The 21,542-nt window shown below is 42.1% G+C and overlaps 1 long non-coding RNA gene across 1 annotated transcript in view; it reads right to left on the reverse strand.

The window, feature by feature from the left end:
• Positions 1-10,672: 10,672 nt before the first annotated feature.
• The window catches only part of LOC115289194, a 41,674-nt gene continuing 30,804 nt past the window's right edge, over positions 10,673-21,542 (reverse strand). Inside the window, exons 2-3 of the long non-coding RNA XR_003907456.1 lie at positions 18,118-18,206; positions 10,673-10,932 (exon numbers count right to left, since the gene is read on the reverse strand). This is a non-coding gene — a long non-coding RNA (uncharacterized LOC115289194). The remainder of the gene's footprint in view (positions 10,933-18,117; positions 18,207-21,542) is intronic.

Below are 21,542 nucleotides of genomic sequence, written 5' to 3' on the forward strand. Positions count from 1 at the left end.
AAGCCCCATGTCTGGCTTTGAGCCAACAGCACAGAGCCTACTTAGGATTCTCTGTCTTCCTCTCTCTCTCTGCCCCTTCCCCTGTTCAAAATAAATGAACAAACTTAAGAAAAAGTTTTATAACAGCCCTCTGAGAAAAGTGCACATTGAATTAAACACACACATATCCATAAATATACACATGCGCTCACTTAGGCATAAGAGAGACTTCACATGACCACTGAGAGGATTCATGCAGTAATGTGCATAAGTGCTTGGAAAGCACCCAGTACATAGTACAGAATATCTGACTCTAGCTCTTCTCCTTACTGCTAGAAAAATAAAAATATGCCTCTGTTTTTATTACTTTCCTTCTCTCTCTATTAATGACATGTCTGAAGTAGTGTCAATGAAGATAGCAAGTAACTAAAACAGTGCAAAATATGTGGTATGAGATTATTTGTGTCACATTATACACAGAGGCCAGCAGTCTGTGTTACGTTATGGGAAAGAGTCACAGCAAATAAGAGGGCAGTGGTTAGCTAGGAGGGCAAGGGAGGGGGTTGGTGAGGAACTGAGTGGTCATCCTTAAGCCAGAGTTCTTAGGTTTGGGCACAAAAAACAAATTCTGAAGCAAATGTAACAACCTGTTAACTTCTATTTAATTTCAGTTGTGGTGACCTCCACCCATAGCTGTCCGTTCACAGAGGTGGGGTTCATTGATGGGGCCCAGCCCAGGCACAAGGGGCCAACCCGTGTCTCCTGCTCCCATATTGCTTCTGCCTGAAAGAAAGCACAAAGACAGGGTGTGGTGGCCCCTGTGGGTAAATGGGTGCCTGTTATATTATTTTCTGTACTTTTCTATGTTTTAAATGTTTCATCACTTTAAAAAGGAACCATGACTGGGGGGTCTGGGAGGCTCAGTCGGTTGAGCGTCCAACATCAGCTCAGGTCATGATCTCACAGTGCCTGGGTTCAAACCCCATCTCGGGCTCTGCTGCTGTCAGTGAGGAGCCCGCTTGGGGTCCTCTGCCCTCTCTGGCTTGTGCTCTCTCTCTCTCTCTAAAAAATAAATACACATTTAAAAACAAAATAAGAAGGAACCATGACTTTCTGCATAGAGCCTCGGGGGAAATGGAATCCATGTTGCTTGGAAAGATCAAATCCCTATGTCACTTTCTCCTGTCAACTAAGTGGCCAGTTTTCTATTTTCAACCAATAGAACTCAGGCTCCTCTGGGTCTCCACCTCCAAACTTGAGAAGCGGGTGAAGGGTTATAGGATGGTTACCCCAGAAATCAGGGACAGGAAACACTGTTTTCAACTCCACAAACAACGTAGTTTCTGGTCATTTGAGGAAAACACTGGAAGGACTGGAAACCATCTTTTATGTCCTACTTCCAATACATTGATGGGGCTTAAATCACTATGGCTGGTTCAGTTGTTAAGGGAGCATTTAGATACAGTAAAAATGAGTTCAATGAATACCAAGGAGATCAGTTATCCAAGTGGTAGGGGTATGATTTTTAGAGTTCTTTCAGCCCATGTTAATTCTTCCAAAATACAAAGACCTCAAAGATTAGAGTTTATCTCCTATCATCAGATAATCCTTGCCTGGTTACCAAGAAAGAAAATAAATCTCCATGTATCTTACCTCTGAAAAGTGGAATAAAAATAATAATGATAATGATTGATTTTTCTACAACCTGTTGACTAATGAGTGAAAGCTCAAATACGAGCATTCTTGTGTGCTAACAGTAAAAACTTCTACAATAATGTCGGTGGAGAAATAGCATTTTCCTGAGAAGGAATGGCAGATAGAGAGAGAGAGAGAGAGAGATAATAAGCAAACATAGATAGAATTTGTTTTGCTTATTTTTCTCTCTTCAAAAAATGGTAGATGTCACAAAGCACATATATATCAAAGGACTTGTATCTAGAATATAAAAGAACTCAAAAAGCAACATTAAAAATAAAATCCAGTTAGAAAATGAGGAAAAGACATGAGCAGATGTTTCTCCAAAGAAGATGTATGGATGAAAAACAGCACATAAAAAGATGTTGAGCATCACTGACCATTCTAAGAGTGAAAATTAAAACACAATGAGACATAACTACATACCTCTTAAAACAGCTAAAATAACAGATGCTCGTAAAGATGCAGAGACACTGGACATGCTGCTAAGAACATAAAATGGTACAGTTCTGGAAAATAGTCTGGCAGTTCATTGAGGAACTAAACATACACTTATTATATGATCCAGCAATCATGTTCCTAGGCATTTATTCCAGAAAAATGAAAATGATGTCCATATAGAAACCTACACACAAAAAGGGCCTGGGTGGCTCCGTTGGTTAAGCACCCCATTCTTGATCTTGGCTCAGGTCACCATCTCATGGTTTGTGATGTCAAGCCCTGATTCGAGCTGTCAATTCTGCTTGCAATTCTGTCTTTCTTTCTGTCTGCCTCTTTTTCTCTCTCAAAACAAAATAAACTAAAAAAAGCCCCTATATATGAATATTCATAGCAGATTTATTTATGATTGTCCCCAAATTGAAAACAACTTTAATGATCTTCAGTGGATGGATGATTAAAACACACTGTGGTACATCCATACCATGGGATATTAGGCAGCAATAAAAATGTGACGGTTAATTTTACATGTTACCTTGACTAGGCTAAGAGATGCCAGATAGCTGGTTAACATTATTTCTGAATGTGTCTATGAAGGTGTTTCTGGAAGAGACTATCGTTTGCATTGGTAGACTGCATAAAGAAGATCACTCTGGCTAGTGTAGGTTGGCATCATCCAATCCACTGAGGGCCTGGCCAGAACAAAAAGGTGGAAGAAGGGTGAATTTGTTCTCCACTTGAGCAGGGATATCCGTCTTCTTCTGCCCATGGACATCTGTGCTCCTGGTGTTCAGATGTTCGGACCCAGACTGAGACTTATACTCTATTGGCTCTCCTGGTTGACAGGCCCTCAGGTTTGGACCAGACCTGTATCACTGGCTTTGCTATGCCTCCAGCTTACAGACAAACAGATCATGGGACTTCTCAGCCTCCATAACCAGGAGAGCCACGTCTTCTCCTTATGTATATCTGTATATCCATGATTCTGTGTCTATGGAGAACCCTCACCAATATATCTCGATGCACGTGACAGCTCAGAAGGTTCACAAAAGCATTGTGCTCAATATAAATTCAATCTCCAAAGTTTCCCTATTCAATGATTCCACTTATAAAACTTTCTTTTTTTAAATGTTTATTTATTAATGAGACAGAGAGAAACAGAGCATGAGTAGAGGAGAGGCAGAGAGAGGGGGAGATATAGAATCCAAAGCAGGCTCCAGGCTCTGAGCTGTCAGCACCAAGGCCCACAAGGGTCCCAAACCCACAAACTGTGAGACCATGACCTAAGCCAAAATCAGATGGTTAACCAACTGAGCCACTCCTTTGCCCCCTAGAAAACATTCTTAAATGATACAATTATAAAAATAGAAAACAGATGAGGGGTTGTCAGTAGTTAGAAATGGGTGGAAGGAATGGTTGGGTGTGAATATGCAGAAATAGGAAGGGGAGATTTGTGTCATAATCAAACAATCATGTACCTTGATTGCTGAGATGACTGATATCTGCACATGCAATAACGTACCATAGAACAACACAAGAATACCATCACATAAAACTGGTGACATTGGGGTAATTAATGATTGTATCAATGCCAATTGATGTTGACTTTCATCTTACACTGCTTTCCAGTTGGAGAAAGAATTGGATATTTTCTCTACAACTAGAGGCTCATAAAAACACTGGATCTGCTGCCAGGTTCACCCACCAAATGACTCCGCAGCCCACATAACTGTTGTTAGGGAAAGGGCTCAAAGTTTCAAGTTAATTTCTTGGCATGACTAACATTTCAGCAGAGCAAGAAGGACAGCTGTTTGGTTCTTAGGATTGTTAGCAGGATAATACCTGGGGAGATAGAGGCTGATTATCCCACCCACCCATGCTTAGAAAAATGCCTAGCAGCCTACAAGTCTTTTAAGATAACAGAGTCAGGTAATTATTTCAAGAGAGACTTTATACTTTCTAATCTCCACTGTCTGCTGATAAGTGGTGAGATAAATAGGAACAAGTGTAAGAGGCAGGCATAAGATAAAAGGTCTCTGTTGCATTCTGTAGTGTTCCTTTTTGTTTCTGAACTAGCCAACATAAAATATGTTCTCTCTGGAATCCAGTGGCTTTCTGGAGAAGTATTCACTTTTCACCCAGAAACATGAAACTTACTGACTTCTGGAAGATCTAGCCTGCTCATGGCTTTTTTCATCTGACCAACAAATGCCATCAGAAATTCACAATCTCTTAGGTTAGGGAATCATTGTTTAGCTCCAGATAATCTGTGTTCCTAGCCTATGTTTGCTGCATGCTTGCTATACAATCTCAGATAAGTTAATTTTTTTTAATTTTGATCCTTCTATTTATAAAATACAATTAATAGTAGTACCTACTACAAAAATGTTAGGAGTATTAAAATAAACTAATGTATGAAAATTGTTGAGCACTAGGACAGCTGAGTGGCTCAATGGGTTGAGCATCCTACTCTTGTTTTTGGCTCAGGTCATAATCTCATTGTCTCATATGTGAGCCCTGCTTCAGGCTGTGCTGATAGTGCAAAGCCTGCCTGGGATTTTCTCTTCCTCTCCCTACGCCTCTTCCCTGCTCATGCTGTTTCTGTCTCTCTCAAATAAAGAAATAAACTTACAAAAATTGTTGAGCACAGTATCAGGATCATAGGAAAAATTTAAGTTCAGTAAATGATAATGAGTTTATCAAAAAAAGGAAAAGCAATAAGCACAAATCTTGGATTCAATTCAATTTCAGTCTGACATTGTTAGAATATCTATGTGACCTCAAAGACTATAGCTAACCACCAATTACCTACATGTTTTCAACGATAAAATAAAGATAGAGGCATCTACTACTCAAAAATATGAGTAACGGGGGATAATATATATACTTATACATATATAAATCGTACAACATTAAAGAGTTGTAAGGATGTCTTACTGTTCTATTAAAATGACTCTTTTTTGAGGGGCGCCTAGGTGGCTCAGTCAGTCAGGTGCCTGACATTGGCTCAGGTCATGATCTCATGGTTTATGAGTTCAAGCCCATGTCAGACTCTCTGCTATCATCACAGAGCACGCTGCAGATTCTCTGTCCCCCTCTCTCTCTGCCCTTCCCCTGCTTGTGCTTTTTCTCCATTTCTCTCTAAATAAATAAATTTACTTAAAATAAATCTTAAATTTTTAAAATATCACTCTCTTTTGAGTAAGCAAACATGCCACAGGTGCTGTTTCTGTATGATTACGTGTAAATATAAGATAATGCCATCACCATGTGGGTCCTATGACATCTGTCCTGAACAATGGCTAGAAGCCCTTGACCTCCCTCCTATCAGGCACTCCCTTGTCAACCAAGTTAATATATAACGGAATCAACTCAATAAAGAATGATCTAATCACATCGCTTCTTTGCTAAAAATATCTAATCAACTTTCATGGTCTCAAAAGAAAAAAAAATACAAAATCTGTAAATATTTGGCATACATTTAATCCTCACAATGATATTTGCGGTTTAGAGACCCAGAGAAGAGTTACAGTTGAGTCTGAAGGCCATTGGCTGGCAGAACTCCCTCATGCTTGGAAGAGGTCAGTCTTTTGTTCTATTCAGAATTTAAGTGATTGGATGAGGCCCACACACATTATGGTGATCTGGTTTACTAGAACTCCACTGATTTAAACATGAATGCCATCCAAAAACACCCTCACAGAAATACCCAGAATAATGTTGGAAGAAATATTTGAGTAATGTAACCCAGCCAAGTTGACACATAAAATTAACCATCAACTGCCCCCATAGCTTCAATTCCTGCTTCTTTGATCACACTGTCTCCTCCTCTTCTGTCTGAGTGTCTTGTCCTTTGAGTGTCTGTCTTATAAGTTATTTAGAACCCACCTGGATAAGCCAGGGTGAGCTCCTTATTGCAAGATCCTCAACTTGATTATATTTGCAAGGACCCTATTTCCAGAAAGTGTAACATTGACCTTTTTCCCAGATACCGTGATATGTGCCGTGCCCAGGGATTAGGATGTAGACATATCATCTTGGGGGCCACCTTTCAACACACTGTATTTCTTTATTCAATAGTAGTGTCCCATTCTTCTAACGGTTCAGAAACATGCCCATATGTATCTATTTTGGCTTATATCGCTTCACATAGTAAAAAAAAATCTTAATCACCCTACTCCGTGGCAGACACTGTGCCAACTGTCATGATTACAAAGAAGATTCGCCACAAGCTTGTTACCTAAGGAAAATGTACATGTAAAGAAAATAATCCCAAATCCCATATATGCATAGCATGCATGTTATACCAGATGGCCCTCTTTGCTCTTTGAAACCTCAGTTGTAATCAGCTGTTTGCATGTCTATATTTCTCACTAGACTCGAAGCTCCATGACTTTTTTAACTTCTGTGTCCCTAATGCCTAAAACAGATGCTTAGTGTAGAGTAAATCTTCAGGGAAACATATTGAATGAATTAAAAAAAAAAATCTAGCAAAATCATTACGCTCCTAGGAAATGCTGTGTACTTTTTGTGGATGCTGCAGTATACCCTACAGCAGTATACACTCATTCAAAAATTTCTATAAACCCTCACGGATGGATGAACACATGCATGAATTAATTAATAGCCAGACAATGTGCTCTGTAAAGACAAGACAAGAAGCAATTCTCTTGATGGAGGAGATAAAATAAGTGCTGAGTCTGATTCTTGAAAGAAGTTTAGAAGTGAGGTGAGAGCCGTGAATCCCTCAGATGCACTGAATGGGATCGTACTTGGCCGATCTGTCCTAGACTTCAGGATGCTTGAACAAAGATCCTTATTGCTCTGTTTTTATATTTCTATCATTTTTATGTTGAATCCAATGTCTTGAACAGAGAATATTCTCAAACCTCAACAACTGTCTAGACTATTGTGCTCTTCTTTATGGTAGACATGAGCCCCAAATGGCTAAGTTTTAATTAAATGAAGTCAAAATTTCACTTCCTTAGTTGCACTGGCTGTATTTCAGTTGCTCCAGAACTATATGTGGCTGATGGCCACTGTCACAGAGCACACAGAAAATGAATATCACCTGCCTTACAGAAAGTTCTACTGGGCAGTACTGGTCTAAAATGAAGGAATGAACATATGACAATGTCTAAAATGTTAGGCCTCAACGATTCCTTATCTGTCATGAATCCAATTGCCTCATTTTACATTTGAAGACACCAAAATCCCAACAAGCAAAGCAATTGCCAAATTTTCAGAGTGAGTTAGTTCTGGGTATGTTGATATCCTTGATGGGTTGGAGTCTTTCCTCTGAGACTCATTTATACTAAATTGTGCTACACATGGTTTTCATACTAATGATGTCCAAGAGGACAAGTTTTATTGTGAAGTAGTCTCTTGTAGCAAAATTCACTAAAGTCTTTCTGAACAATGTGGGTGAGAAATTTACAAGACACGCTTGGATAGCCTGAACCAAAGCCTGTTCTGTTCTCAGATCAATCAGCATGTTTGACTGGATCAAGGAATGGGTTTCGTCATGTCACCTGCTGAAACCCCACACTCCAACCAAGAGAGCCAGTGACTAATCATCAGAGTTGTGGAAAGAATACTAGGAAAGCAGAGTAGGGGAAGTAAATTACAGCACAAGGTCTTGCATTAGAAAGGCTTGAGCTCACATTCCATTTATCCTCTACTTACACCATAGCCTTTGGTAGTTTCCTTTTTTACATTGAGATTGTCTCCTTATCTGCAAAATTGAAATAATGACACCAGTATCATTAAGTGGTTTTGCATTTTAAATATTGTTTACTGACTTAGTCCATTCTGACTGTTGTAACAAAATTCACAGACCGGGTAGCTTATAAAAAACAGAAACTCACAGCTCACAGTTCCAAAGGTTGGACATCTCCAAGGTGCCAGAATGATTGCCCTCAAGTGAGGACCCTCTTCCTTGTTCATAGTTGCTGTTTTCTTGCTGTGTCCTCTCCATGGTGGAAAGAACTAGGGATCTCTCTGGAACCTGCTTCTTAAGGTACTAATCCCATCCATGAAGCCTCCACCCTCATGATCGAAGCTCTTCCCAAAGGCCTAACCTCCTAATGCCACTGTCTTTGAGGGTTAGGAGTCAACATATGAATTTGGGGAGAGGCAAAAACATTCAAATCATGGCATTACATAGCAGTGTAATTTACAATAATTACATTATGCTATAAGAAGGAGAAGATGGAGGAGGTGGAGGAGAGCACTCATCACACTCTCCAAGCATGGAGCTAAATGTTTTTGCACATATGAATCCCTTTAACGCTTACAACAAGCTCATGAGAAAGGTACTAATATTATCCCTGTTTCACACTTGTAGTAACTGAGGCACAGAGTGACTTACCTAGATCATCACTGTCAATAAATAGGGAAAATGAGACCCAGACAGCTAGGCCCCGGAAAGTATGCTATTAAATACCCTGGTTCCAAGTGGGAAAGGCCCCGCCCATGGAGTGGGGCACTTCTCCAGTATCTCCACTCAACAGGAGCCGATGAATGACTCTTTGTTGAGTGGCTACCCTGGAACATAGAAATTAAGCTGGAAAAGCTGAAGCCCAGAATGCCACAGGACTTGGGTTCCAGCCTAATGTGATGGTTCAGACCACCTGGTTCCCTACAGGCCACCCCTGGATCATTCTCAGGTGCCGGTCTGCATTTTCTTTTCCGACTCTTGCCAGCGCAGTGCTGACACTTGGTGGAGCTAAAATGCGAACAGCCACAGGCTTGCTTATTTCAACCCCCCTGAGCTACTTCCTGTTTTCAAAGCTTCATAGGTTGCTGAAACCAAACATCCTCCCTAATAATTTTAACTTTGCAGCAAGAATCTCCGGTGGAAGAGGGCCCACATCCAGTGTTCGTTGGTCCACTTATGTCATAAATATTTATGGCAGGTGACATGGGCCAAGAACAGTGCACACAGAGACATTTTAGGCCAATCTTCTGGAAGAAGCTCACTGCTGGTGGCAAACATGGCCATGTACACCGAAAGTCAACTCCAGTCTTTTAAATTTTGTGAGAAAAGCCTATATAGGGACTAGAGGAAGCACAGAGGAGAGAGTGACCCAGCGTCTCTGAAAGGCCATCAAACATTTAATTGGCTGCCCAGTTAGCTTCAATTCAGATGACATCCCCACCATGTTCTCTGGGATAACCACACAAGGCTTCCCTGAGGCCAGTTTGCCCCCGGCTTTCTGAGCTGGGTGAATTCTTTTCTCAAGTCTCTGTTTTGAGAAACATGAATGAACATTTGCATTGGTTAAGGTCTGGCTGGCTGCCCTCTTTGGCTTAACCAAAATTCTGAAGCCAAATTCTGAGGGGTGGGTTATTTTTTCCAACCCCTTAATTAAACAGCTGGAAAGCACCATGAGATTCATTCATCTTTGTATCTTTTCAAATGACTTTCACTGAAAGGGCCACTATGTTGAAGTCACCACTTTTCTTTAAATAAGATTTCTACTGTGTGCTCTAGCTGTTTATTTTTATAGTTCTGTGTATTTGACCTTGTGTGTGTGCCCTGAAATGACTTTATTGCAAAAGTGTTTGGCTTATAAATCTAAATAATAAATAAGGTTCGGTGGTAACAGGAGGAAAAGAACTATCAGGACTGTCTGTTCCCTCCAAAATTATAATTACAAAAAGGAGAAAAGTATGATAGGGCTCGCGTAGATGAGGGGCCACGGGGCATAGCACAAGACACTAAAACCCTTGAACAGAACTGAGGGAAATCATGCTTATGAAGTCTGTCAACTATGTCAGGAACTACCACTGGTGCTTTGGGATATAAATCTTAGCAGAGCAAATGCCATGAAAGAAGAGAAAACTCAAGCTCAGAGATGTGAAGAATGTCTCTCATGTTACCTGGTGGGCAGGTCACGGGGTCTGCAGGAGAACCTGTCTTAGTAGCTTTCGCTTGTTCCATTTTGCCACATGGCCTCATTGTTAAAGGTCATTTCTATCATGAAACTGGTCAAAAGGGATGTCTCAGGAATTTGGATTAAGGAATACAGAGAATCATAAACTCTTAAGAGTTGATGGCATTCGTTCACGGACTGTCTGTTCGCACCCCAGAGTTCCCTTCTATTATTCACTTTTCCTCGATGAACCCCGTGGTTAGAAATGCAGCATTGCGTGGCTCCCAGTTCCAGCAATCCCAGGAGTAGCAGACCAACATTCCTGCCATGCAAAACTAGAAAAGCCAGATCAAAAAGCCGTCAAGTCATTACTGAGGCAACCAACATCTGAGGAGGTGAAACCAGAGAAGGGAAGGGGTCTCCCAGGAATGCCGTGATTGATGAGCTGTCAGGAGTCCTGCCTGCCACAGCGTGCCCGCTGCCTGTCTAATTCTGCCGCCCATCAGGGAAGTTTCGAGCCTCCCCCGACCCTTGGCGGCCTCACACCATCCCCTGGCCTCGGCAGTTCCTGCATCGTCGCTCTTGCCCCCAAAGAGCCGGGCACGTCAGCACCTTCTGCTGACAGGTTCCCATCTGGAGACAACACCCGCCGCACAGCTTCTCATGGATGATAGCCCCTCCCCCCGCCTACCGCCGCACTGCTCTCTTCTGTCCCTTCCTGGGGCAAGGACATAGTCAGGTGCTGAGGTCCTGTCTTTGTCAACTCAGGTGTCTCAACATACTGCAGGCTGGGTGGCTAAAGCAACAGATGTTTATTTTCCCACACTTCTGCATGCTTGAAATCCATGGTCAAGGTGTAAGCAAGTTTGGTTTCTGGAGAGAACTCTCTCCTTGGCTGGACCGTGCCTTCTTGCTGTGAGCTCATGTGGCCATTCCTCTGTCCCTGCGTGGAAAGAAAAAGCTTAGGTGCCCCTTCCTCTTCATGCAAGACCACCAGTCCTATTAGATCAGGGACCCACCTTTATGACCTCATCTACCCTTGTTACCTCCCTAGGGCCTACCTCCCAAGACAGTTATGTTGGAGGTTCAGGCTTCAACATATGAATTTGGGGAGACACAATTCAGTCCATAAAAGATACAGATGGAATAAACTCATCCATTTGGATTCCTTACCTCTTCTTTAATAATCGTCTTCTAAGCCACTTCTAGTATTTTTATGTTATTTGATCTAGTGATGGAATTAAAAGAATGAATAACTTCAAAAACACGAAACTTCACTCCACATAAGAGATGAAGAAGAAAAGGGGCACCTGGGTGGCTCAGACGGTTGAGCATCTGACTTCAGCTTGGGTCATGATCTCATGGCTCCTGGATTTGAGCCCCGTGTTGGGCTCTGTGCTGACAGCTCAGAGCCTGAAGCCTGCTTCAGTTTCTGTCTCCCTCTCTCTCTCTGTCCCTCCCCCATGCATGTCTGTCTCTCTCAAAAATAAATAAACATATAAAAATATTTTTAAAAAGAGATGAAGAATAATTGTAAGAAAATTTTTAAAAATGTCTCTCAGATTATTTTCATTCATTTCCTCAACTTTTATTATTCAATAATTTGCTAAAGCAGATGTTTTGCCTAAGATAGCTTATCACATTCAGCTGATAAGATTCAAACCAAAAGTGATAAAAATTGATAAGAGGAGGAGTATTTATTATTTATTACTATTGAGGCCATAGCAGGTGATAGGTATCTATGCTATGTGCTTTGTTTCTGTTACTTTAAAAAATTTTTTTTTCTAATGTTTTATTTATTTTTTGAGAGAGAAAGAGAGACAGCGTGATCAGGGGAGGGTCAGAGAGAGAGCGAGGCACAGAATCCAAAGACAGGCTGCAGGCTCTGAGCTAGCTGTCTGCACAGAGCCTGATGCGGGGCTTGAACCCACAAACCATGAGATCATGACCTGAGCTGAAGTTGGATGCTCAACCGACTGAGCCACCCAGGAACCCTGTTTCTGTCACTTTTAATTATCAAAACAACTGTGAAAAACAAACATTTGTTTTCCCACTTTACATACTGTAGATAAAGAACCTTGAGTTCAGTATTGAGTGATATGTCCCAACTCACACAGCAGATAAATAGCTCACAGCCATGATTTAAACCAAGTCTGTTTGATTCTCAAACTCATATGCTTGCCATATAAGGGAACGTCTAGAAGCTGGTGCAATAACTCTTGGGCTTTTTAAAATAGCAAAAATGGCTTGTGAACTCTCTGTCAATATCTTACAGATGACTGTGGGGCCTAGAAATCTATCATAGGAAACTCTGGTAATATTCAGCCCCTTTTTACAAACAAGAAAACTAGTATCCAGAGAATAGGGCCGCCTTACAATTTTCTTGGATTCTATATACTTTGGACTTCGTGGGCTTCTTCATCTATAAGAAATTATTAAAAATTACTACTTATGGGGCACCTAGGTGGCTCAGTCGGTTAAGCATCTGACTTCAGCTCAGGTCATGATCTCACAACTTGGGACTTCAAGCCCCGCATTGGGCTCTGTGCTGAGTCTTCCGATTCCGTGTCTCCCTCTCTGTTCAGATTCTATGTCTTCTCTGTCTCTGCCCCTCTGCTGCTTGTACTCTGTCTCTCAAATATAAATAAACATTAAAAATATTTTTTTAAATTACTACTTAACATTATAGAGTTCTAAAAACAAATATTTCCTATTAGAGCATTTTCTTTGACCTAAAAGTTCAATTTTTTTCTTCTGATTTTGCAAAAAGAAATTAAAACATTTTGTGGATCCCTGAAATCTCAGCACGATGCTTCATATGCCCAGTGGATCATTTGGTCCTGCCAGAGACATTAAGCAATTTTTTTATTACGTTTTTGGTTCTCTAGTCCTGTATGTTTCTATTAAATGAGGTGTTATATAGATTATATGTATTGTATATTATGTGATTATAATATTATATAACATCATATATATTTGTATTATATATAATTATTATACTATGATATTTATCTGAAGGCATTAGCTTACACTACTGTGGACCTGGAGGCTGGGAAATCCCATTATCTGCTGTCCATCAGCAGAAGAGCAGGCGTGATTCAAAGGCCCGTGAACAAGAAAGAAGACAGAGCTACGGACTCCAGTCCAGGTCTGCAGGCCTGAGAGCCAGGAGGACTTGGGGGTGGGCTGGAGAAGATTAATGTTGCAGATTGCAAGTCAGGCAGATTCAGGCTCTGTGGGGACTTGATGGTACCCACTAGCATTGGGGAGGCCAAGTGCTTTACGCAGGCCACCACTCAAAGTGCCAATCTTACCCTGAAACAGCCTCATGGACACGCCCAGAAACAACATTTAGCCGGATTTCTGGGCGTCCCATGACCTCGTCAAGTCGGTACATGAAATTCACCACCCCAAGTACCCTTATGCATCTATATTACACATACCATCAAAGCTTAACAAATGATGCAGGACATACTCTTTATAGTGCATGTTCTTTTTATTTTATATTCTCTCTATATTTGTTTATATCCTTTTACACATAGATATTAAACAATTTTTAGGTCATTTTTGCCAGACACCAATAGAATAATCTTTCGCTCTGCAAGTCTGAGCTGTGTCACTGAACACAGAAAGCAAGTGTACAGACAGGGGAGTGAGGCCGGGTGGAGGCAGGGAGCAGCCGCAGAGGCCGGCCCACGTGCTCGCTGCAAGTGTAACCGGCTTGGAGGAAATCGTCTTCACATTACTCTTAAATCCTTTCTCTTTAAGACGGAGTTAATTAGAACCATCTGCTAGGCCCTCTTGGTTCACTGAGGCTAATCCCTGTTTACTGTAAATGTCTAAATGTGTAAGGAAATCTAAGGGTGGAGGGTGGCTGGTGGAAACACACACACACACACACACACACACACACACACACACACACACTGCTTCACAAAGAACCCAGGAAGCCAAACAATCACTGGTGTCCTCCTGGAAGTGAGGCGCCATCATACTTAATCTCGCTAATGCCAGAGGTGTTGATTCATGCAAATGGTTACCACATGTTCCACAAGACTGAGGTTGTATTTCTGCTGGAAATGTGTTACCAGCAAGTCCAGATGGTTCTGCCTGCCAGTCCAGAGTCCCCCTGTGCGGGCACTGGTCCTCGGACCTCCCTGCACCCGCAGAGAGAGCCCACCAGCCTAGGCGGTGGACGGCAAATCTGGGGCTGACTGCCTGCATCGGCAGCAGGAACCCAGCGCCCTCCTTCACCCCCAGCCAATGCCTCACACACATGTCACCTCCATGTACTGTTCCGCCCTTTCATTCCTCGTCACACATGTGTGGGGTCCGTTTTCACCAGGGATGACCTAAAACAAATGTCCAGTCAAAATCCAACATGAGACGAACACATTCCAAATCTCAAATGGTCTCAACTGCTTCTGCAGCTGTTTCGGTAAAATTCTTCCCCACGGACACCAACAGCTTCCTTCTGTCCCCAACCTGTTTACCAGTAAATCCTCCCTTCTAGCTCAGATAACCCAGCAGCCTGTGGACCCCCGTGTCCCCCTGCTTACCCTCATCCTCTCATTAATCCTCTTTTCTACTTTGGAAAAGCTCAGGAAGAGTTCAGTGTTTCCAAAGTTCTCTTGGAACCTCATTACTACCTCCCTTGTCAGGGAAAAACCTCATCATGAAAGGAACAAAACAGCAGAGGGATATCTGACCCAGGAAACAAAAGACGCACTATGATTAGAGGCCAGAGGGGTTCACCTGCTGTCTCTGACCCTGGTTTTCTCTGTGACTTTGGGCAAAGGATTCCCTAACGTTGTGCAGTGCACAATCTATGTCACCATATGCTGTGTAGAGACACATCCATCAAATGGGGGTGATACTACCTGACTCATCCGATTATGGAGAATGTACACCTAATGTGAAAATGGTCTAGTAATAGTAAGGCAAAGGATGCCATTAACCTCACTGCCAATTTTGGTAGCCATGTTCATGAAAATTGCAATGACATAGAGAGCTTTGCCTTGAAAGCTTGTTTTAGTTTGTGTTTCCTAAAGATATGAATGCATTATATAGTGCAGAAATGCAAAGATCGTCATCAATCTACTATCCTTATTATATGTCCTGAACTAGGTTGCTTACTAAAGAAACTTAATGACTTTCTGAGTAACTTGGTTTGATTTTGCTGCAATTAATTGACTCACTAGGTCTAATCTTAATATCTCTGTTACCCAAGGCTTGGTTCAGATCATGTGAACTGGATTTGCAGGTCAGCAGTCATACCCCCCCATGGGACTGGAGAGAGTGAAGCTAGTGGGCACTTATAGGAGGGGTAGTTGTTTCCTGGACAAACTGCAAAACTGCATTTTCTGAAACACATTTTTAAGGTTGCAGTTGACATGATGAAATCTCTGTCCATGATGACAAAGGAGATTTGCTCGATGCAGTTGGATTCTGAGAAGCAAAGAGATGGCCATTCATGTGAAGTACATTTGGAGGTCTGCTGTGTCACCAAGCATGGATTCTGGGCTCCAATATCAGAACAGACTCCTCCTCTGTCTCTGCACTTTCCCCATGCGCACTTCTCCCATTGGTTGCAATGGAGACAAATTAATACGCTTCCCCATTCTTTCATTTCCAGGAGGGCTTCTCTATCTGCTTTGCAAACACAAAGAGTTTGGTTTTCCTAATGGGTTCAGCCTTCATTTGTCCTGATCTGTCTCTTCATATCACAAAGTCAGCACAGCATGTTTTGGACTTAATGCCCTTCTCTCTGCCACCTCGCCCCTGGGAGCAGTTCAGCACATTGTCTACACAATGGAAAAGAGCCCGAAAAATGTTATCTATTAGTATTCAACATTATCGAGTATCCTGAGAGAGCAAGGAGAAGCCACAACACCTTTAATGACCTGGCCTCAAAAGTCCCACCCTGCACTTCGATAAAACGCGGTTAGTCACACAACCGACTTTAACTCAGTAAATATGAAGACGGCACATAGGGCATAAATATGAGGAGGCAAGGATCCTTGGAAACTGGCTACTGCATATATCATCACACTTTATTTATTTATTTATTTATTTATTTTAATGTTTATTTATTTTTGTGAGAGAGAGAACACAAGAGGAGGTGGGGCAGAAAGGAAGAGGGAATTACAGAATCCAAAGCAGGCTCCAGGCTCTGAGCTCTGCCAGCCCGATATGGGGCTTGAGCCCACCAACAGAGAGATCATGACCTGAGCTGAAATCGGATGCTTAACCGACTGAGTCCCCCATCCCCTGTGACCCTCTGTTGTCACACATTTTTATATATCATATGTTATCCAAATATATAGTATGCTAATATATATTGTAGAAATATAAATATATTTTAATAAAAACCCTGGTTCTGTAGATTTCACTCCTTAGTTATGGGAAAATGTCTACCATAGTACCAATTGAAAAAGAAATATGGCCTCATTTTAAACCTTCAAATAAAAATGTTAACATGTGTTGCTGTCAAAATAAACTTCCCAATTCTCATCCTACAAAAAGAAAGAGGAAGAGAAATAGAGAGGGATGGAGAAAGAAAACCATGCAGGCTTCCCGGAAATTGGTTACCTAGATTCAATCAGGCTTTAGTATTTCCTCTGGGCGCTCTCTGCTTTGTACTCCTTCAGAGAGGCACACTTTCAAATTCTCTCTCTCTCTCCCTTTGTTTTTAAGTCTGGAATATTTTTAAACTTTGGGACAATGCCCTATGACAAGATTCCAGAGAGGCACATCTTGATTGCAGGAGATGGGTGGCCATGGAAGGCGCGTGGGGAGGAGATGCCACAGGCACCACAATCCCGTTAAGCACATCAGTTTGGGGAGCCATACATACGCTATGAGTCTTGACGCTCGCTGACTGAAAGCTGCCTTGGTCCTGATAGCCTTGGAAGGGGCCGTGGGGCCTCCCATCTGAAAGCACAGCTTCACGTTCCACAGCGCAGCCGAGTGCGGCAGAGAGACTAGGTAACTAGAGACTAGTGGGCTCTCTGAGTGCCTCGTGAAGAGTGCAAGGTAGGGCCTCTTCACCTTGGGCTTGCGCATTCTTCATGGCAGGAACCACATATCCCATGCCTTTACGACTCCGGTGCTGGCTCAGGGAAGACCGCTGATGGGAGCTGGGTGACATGGCGCTGCCATTCCTTCTCCCCTTCTCCCACCCATCCGTGACCGGCCTCACTGACTGATTGTGCACATTTTTCAACAGAGCTGACATGTGGCCTCCGAATCCTTCTCAACACAACCTCAGGAGGCCCTTTCAATCTATCAAACGTAGCACTCTGGGTTTCTCCAAGGGACTGCCACCAACCTACCCCCACACCCCCGGAAGCCACCTGGTGCACCCTGTCGATTCCAACTGCACTCTACCTTCCTGGGAAACCCTACACTCAATTAAAAAAGAAAAAATTCCCTTGCAATTACCCTGATGTTATGACCTGCTCTGGCCAATAGAATACAGGGAAAGTGGTCCTGCGACTCGGATGAGCACTTGGAGAAACTCAGGAAAGAAACAGGAGCCCTTTCTTCTTCTGTAACAGGGAGTAGGTTGTGGAGATGTTTGGAGTTATTTAATACTTAAAGAGAGCAATGGAGGTGCTTGGAGTTATTTCCCTCAGGCCTCCATTGCTCTTATTAAGGAAGGAAGCAAAGTATAGGTTTATAGCAAACTTGATGAGGAAGAAAGGGGGAAGGCAGACATGAGTGTCTATTGGTGGACCTCTATTCATCAACTGGTTTATTCGCTGGTGAAATCGCTTTCTGTTGTAAGCCTGTTTTGTCCTTCTCATTTCCAGCACAGATTAAAGTGTGTGGCTGGGATATTGCTTCAGGAGAAGGAGTGGTCTGTATCCTGACATGCTGGGGATCTCAAAGAAATTCAGCAGAACCACCCCTCCTGTCACCATTGATTGCCAGACTCTTTCAAGGATCTCAACGTGGCATGGTTTGATATCCTTAGAACTAAATTACAACCATCAGCTTTCCTTTGCTGTGTCTGTTATATACATGTAGGATACACAGTGGGTATTATAAATTAGGCAATATTCACATTGGGAACTGCAAAGAAAGACTTATATCTTGAGTCAAGCTATGCACACAATGCATGCACCTTCTGGGGTGCAGACACCCTCTGGCTCCATCTTCTGCTCACTCTTCAGGGACATAAAGAGGACAGTCCATGAGCTTCCATCTTCTCACCTATAAAGCAAAAGCTGTGAAATCATATTGGAGTCTCTGGGATCTCTTGTCCCCTCTCCAACTTTTGGAGATTCTCTTATATTCTACATCAAAGTGAAAACTCCCGATGTCACATCTCAATAGGATTGTTACCAGTCTTTTTTTTTTAAAGACTTTGAGGCCAGCTGTCCTGTCAACATTGCTCATAATTTGTCAGGAGCACTCATGTAGCCTAGAGTGGAACAATTAGTACGTGTGCAGTAAGTAGTTGTTGGATGAATGGACACATTACTGAAGGTGATTAGGGCAACACTAGAATAGGACTCAGTATCTGAGCAGGACTTAGACCCTGGGCTGACAGTGAATCATGTAAATGGTGCTTCTTGCCAACAATGTCCCAATCATTAACAGAAGACACTTCCAAGCAGTGACATGACTCCTGTGACCTGGTTCTTCTGGAAATATCAGCCAGGCCATTTCCTCAAGTCACGTGGTAAGCCCTGGGACCGGACTCCGTTCACATCCTTAGGAATGTGGGCTCTTGTCTTCCCAGGGACCCTCAGATACACACCCCATTGCTAATATCCTCTGGGGAGCAGCTATGGGAACCTCGAGCCTTACAGGAAGGAAGAAGGTTCAGGGAAGGCCACGATCCAGAGCTATTTTAAGCCTGAGTTTTCTCCGTTCAAGCAGAGGTCACACTTCTTTCTTGAAGGCAGAGGGGCCTCAAAGCTGGCATGGGTTTAATCAAAAGATTACCAGCTTGGGATTTGGTAAAGTTGACCTTCCCTCTACTTGTATTCAATTTATGTCCTGAAGCTAGTCCCTCCCCTTGCCTGAAGCTTAGCCTTTCAGTCTTTAAAATTCATCTATTCAGAAACTATTGAGGACCTCCTACTTGTCTGGAGCAGTTCTAGATGCTGAAGATAAAGTTTTTTTTTAAGTCCCTATTTTCATAAAACTTTAGTGGCAGGACACAAACAATAATCAAATAAAAAAATATGGCAGGTGACGGCATGTGGCAGAAGTGATAAAGGAGAGTAGAAAAAGATAGATCAGAGGAAGACTTGCTGTTTTATATAGGCTGGTCAAGGAAGGTGATGGGAACTGCAATGCCTGGGGTATCATGGACTGAACTGGGGAGATACCCCGGCAAGGGGAAGTTGGAGGGATGCCCAGAGGAAGTGCATTCTGGGAAGCACAAAGTCTCCCAAGGCAGGAGTAGAGAGACCTGTGTGTTCTTCCAAGGAACAGAGAGCAAGTCATCAGGGCAGGGGAGGAATCAACTGGGAGAGGAGCCCCTGTGAGTCATGGCCAGAACTTGGTATTTCCTTCTGAGTGGGATGGAAAGAAAGCCACAGGAGGCTTTGGACAGTGCAATCAGCATGGACTACAAGGTCAAAGCAAAGAGAACAATTAAGATAAGTAGTCAGATTCTGCATATTTGACAGGATGGGTTCATTGACTTAATATAGGGTTTGAGAGAAAGAACATAGTTAAGTTTGACTGCAAGATTTGGGGTCTGAGCAACTGGGAAAAAAATCTGTGATTCACTGGAACACTTGAGATTGCTTAAAAAACATTTTATAAACATGGGGGAGTGCACTTTGGGACCTATTACTTTTAAGATGACTATTATAAATCCGGATGGACATGTTGAGTAGATATTTGGATATTGGAGTCTGAAGACCAGGAGAGAATCCTCGGTTGGTCATGTAGTCTTTCAAAAGTAGGCTATCTCACTTGAACTGCAGAACACAAAAAATAATTTCTCAATTCTTCCAATGATCATTCATGAATATAATGTCAACTGCATAGGAGAAAATAAGTTATTCTATGCAATGTGTGCTTTCAAGTGATGGTCCTCAAAGTGTCACACAACAGCCTTACATCACCAGGGAACTTGTAAAAACGCTGATTGTCAGGACCCCACCCCAAACTTACCACACTAGAAACTGGGGGTGAGACACACATAATTCAGCCCTCCAATCATTTTGAACCCCTGGCTTAATGCCTTAGGACACTGAGAGTTTAATTTCTTTTGGACCTGAATGAGGAACCCATGAAACTATCAAATGAGATGATCGTCGTTAACGAAACTCTGTAAAAGTAAAGCCTTTCTTCCACCGAAACTTCTGTGGAAGAAAGCCCATTGCCTTTCACGTATTTGTGTGTTTCTAACTGGCTCAAGGTGCCCAAATTGGCACTCAGCCATTGCCTGAGAGGAAGCGCCTTGAAACATAGTCATAAGGATAGTAGAAATAGCTCATGGACTCAACATTCTCTTAAGAGCAAACACTCTCTTCTGAATCTGCCTGTTGGAGAGTGCATCCTTAGAGAAGTATGAAATCCAGCCTTCATTCATCAGTTTGAAAGGTTTTAAACTAATTGACAAACCATTTCCATTCCTAAAGGAATATTAGGGACCATATCACACTGTAGTGTTCACTCATTCAGTGGATATATATGCTATGTGCTAGATGCCATTTTTTTATTTAAAAAAAATGGAAAAGGCAGAAAGAAAATAGCTGCCCCCCTGCGTTGGCATACTTCGCTTTAGCTGCCGGTGTTCTCAATGCTCCCTGTCTTGTTCCAACTCCAGCTGCTCCATGTTATAGCCATTTGAACCTTCGGCAATTTTCCTAGTTGACTTCAATGGGTTTCAATTTTGTTCATCTGTCAAATGGGTGTAATAATGGCAATATCTACCTCCAAAAGACTTGTTGTTATCATAAGGGACATGGTGTCTTTAAAATGTTATCTTTTTATAGGGCCATTTTCTTGATGGTATTTGTCATATTTTTAATTACCTAAATAAATAAAATTACACATATATAATTACATATATACACATACACACATATATACTGTGTGTGTGTTAAAAAAATGTATCGCTCACTTAAAATAGACAAGACAACTCTAGAGTTTAGAATGGTATGAGCCACATTTGAAACAATATCTGGTACTTAGTATGCATTCAGTAAGTAAATCTCTCTACATTCATCTAATCTACACATTTCAAATAAATGCAATCATACAACATGTAGTCCTTTGAGCGACTTCTCTCGGCATAATGTTTCATGGTTCATCCATATGGTAGCACATACCTGTATTTCATTTCTTTTTATTTCTGAATCATATCCCGTTGCATGGATATCTACATTTTATTATCCACTCACCCATTGGTAGGCATTTGGTTGCTTCCACTTTTTGTCAATTGCAAGTAACAAGACAGTGAATAAAGAGAACATTCATGGGGTTCCTGGGTGGCTCAGTCGGTTGAGTATCCGACTTCTGCTCAGGTCATGATCTTATAGTTCGTGGGTTTGAGCCTCGCATCAGGCTCAGAGCCTGGAG

The sequence above is a fragment of the Suricata suricatta genome, chromosome 4 (assembly GCF_006229205.1).
Source record: "Suricata suricatta isolate VVHF042 chromosome 4, meerkat_22Aug2017_6uvM2_HiC, whole genome shotgun sequence".
In the NCBI taxonomy this organism is placed as follows: domain Eukaryota; kingdom Metazoa; phylum Chordata; class Mammalia; order Carnivora; family Herpestidae; genus Suricata; species Suricata suricatta.